At 45.4% G+C, this 2410-nt stretch overlaps 1 non-coding gene across 1 annotated transcript; it reads left to right on the forward strand.

Moving 5' to 3' along the window:
* Nucleotides 1-630: 630 nt before the first annotated feature.
* On the forward strand, nt 631-702 carry trnaw-cca (transfer RNA tryptophan (anticodon CCA)). Its single transcript has one exon. It is a non-coding gene; the product is annotated as a tRNA-Trp (tRNA).
* Nucleotides 703-2410: the final 1708 nt, after the last annotated feature.

Below are 2410 nucleotides of genomic sequence, written 5' to 3' on the forward strand. Positions count from 1 at the left end.
GAGTCAGACGCCACAAAGTTTAATTAAAGACACAAATACAAGTAAAACTTCCAAATATTTTCACTGTAAAATTCTTTCACTTTATTTGAAATCCTACTGCGTTGAATCTGAAAATGATCACCATGGGATTTTATCTTCACGACTGATTCTAATTTCTCTGCACGGAAGGAATAACTGGTGCTGTTAAATTTGACAAAAGTTGCCCCAGATTCCTGGTGACATCGGCAATACAGTGTGTGAAATGGGTCAACATGCTGAAGAACATAAGAACAAAAGAAATAGGAGCAGGAGTCGGTCATACGCCCCTCGAGCCTGCTCCACCATTTAATGCGATCATGATCGATGCGATCATGGACTCAGGTCCACTTCCCTGCCCGCTCCGCAAAGCACAGGACAAATGTTTGAAGTATCGACTGTCCATCAGTTAGCATTTCTTTCATTGTGCAAAAGAAGGTGACGGGTTAATTAATGATGCTTTTCCATAAACGCAACACAAATGTTTCAGAAAAAAACATACGGTGACTGGCAGGTGAGAGTTGCTTCTGACACCTGGTGGGAATGGGCGGGGAATTTAAAGCCCCTTGTATTGTGAAAGCTTCATATAGAGGAACATCTCAAACACATTGTGTAGGCCTCGTGGCGCAACGGTAGCGTGTCTGACTCCAGATCAGAAGGTTGCGTGTTCAAATCACGTCGGGGTCACTGTTGTTTCAGAATTAATATTTTCTTTGCTGTTTGGCAATAACCAGACCCTTGTTCCAAGGTCTGTCTCACTGTTTCCCCGGTGTCAGGCAGAGATACGCCTGCTGCCCTCATTTAATTCATGTGACAGGACACAACAGTTCAAAATCAACTTGCAGGTGGCCACACACACCGCCGAGCGGTCTAAGGTGCTGTTATTAGATCGCAGTTTTCTCTGGAGGTGTGGGTTTGAATCCAACTTCTGACATTTATTATTTTTAATCATTAAGCGAAACTCATTGTTTGACACCACGACCAACTCCTTAAAACTGGGATTCAGCAGTTCACCTGCTCGCTTAACATTTCCGTCTGACCTGGTGCTGAAAGTGGAGATGTTTCCGCAGTGTCGCGGTGAACACGTTCGCTTCACACGCGAAAGCTCACCAGACGGGAATATTTTCTGGAGCTTTCTCCTCATGCATGCTCAGGGGCGAGTTTGTTCTCCTGTGAAAAGTTCATAAGATGATAAGCATGTAAGAATTAGGGACCGGAATAGGCCATTCGGCCCCTCGAGCCTGGTCCACCATTCAAGAAGATCCTGGCAGTTCCTCGACAGCAAGTTTAAACATCTGGGGCAGAGCCAACAGGCGCCTGGCTGCAATCAGTGAGAGAACGGTATGTTTGGCAGAAGCCTGGCGAGCTCAGTCATTAAAACATAAGACTTTTAATCTCAGGGTCGTGGTTTCGACACCCACATTGGACATTTACATTTTTCATAGAATTATCGATTGAGAGAAGTTTGCAGCACATAAGGAGGCCATTTTGGCCAATCACTTCCACCCCGGCCAACAAGAGGCGAACCAGCTTCATCCCACTTTCCAGCTCTGGGTCCATAACCCTGCAGGTTACGGCACTTCAGGTGCACATCCAAATACTTTTTACTTGCGGTATCTACCTCCGCCATTCTTTCAGGCAGCGAGTTCCTGACCCCCACAAACCTCTGCATGAAGAATTTTACCTTCAAATCCTCTTTAAACCTTCTACCAATTACATTCAATATATGCCCCCTGATTGTTGACCCCTCTGCTATCCACTATATCTACGCCCCTCATAATTTAATCATCTCAATGTTGTCTCCCCTCAGCCTCCTCTGTTCCAATGAAAACAAACCCAGCCGATCCAATCTGTCCTCACAGCTAAGATTCTCCAAACCTGGCAACATCCTCGTAAATCTCCTCTGTACCCTCTCGTACAATCACATAATTACTGTAATATGGTGACCAGAACTACATGCAATACTCCAGCTGTGGCCGAACCAGTGTTTGATACATTTCAAGCATAACCAACCTGCTCTTCTATCCCATGCCTCAGCCAATAAAGGTAAGCATTCCGTGCGTCTTCTTACCCACCTTATCCAACTGGCCTGCTACCCTCAGGGATCTGTGGACATGCACTCCAAGGTCCCTTTGTTCTTCCACACTTCTCAATGTCCGACCATTTAATGTGTGTTTCTTTCCTTGTTTGCCCTCCCCAAATGCAGAGCCTCACACTTCTCTGGATTAAATTAGTGTCACCTGAAAACGTTTTAATCATACCTCCTATATTTAAGTTTAGATCATTGATGTTACCACTAAAAGTCAGGGACCAAGCACTGAGCCCTGTGGAACCCCACTGGAACCATCCTTCCAGTCCCAAACACTCCCATCAAACATTACCATTTGCTTCCTGC

This window comes from Pristiophorus japonicus, unplaced genomic scaffold (genome assembly GCF_044704955.1).
Source record: "Pristiophorus japonicus isolate sPriJap1 unplaced genomic scaffold, sPriJap1.hap1 HAP1_SCAFFOLD_147, whole genome shotgun sequence".
NCBI lineage: Eukaryota > Metazoa > Chordata > Chondrichthyes > Pristiophoridae > Pristiophorus > Pristiophorus japonicus.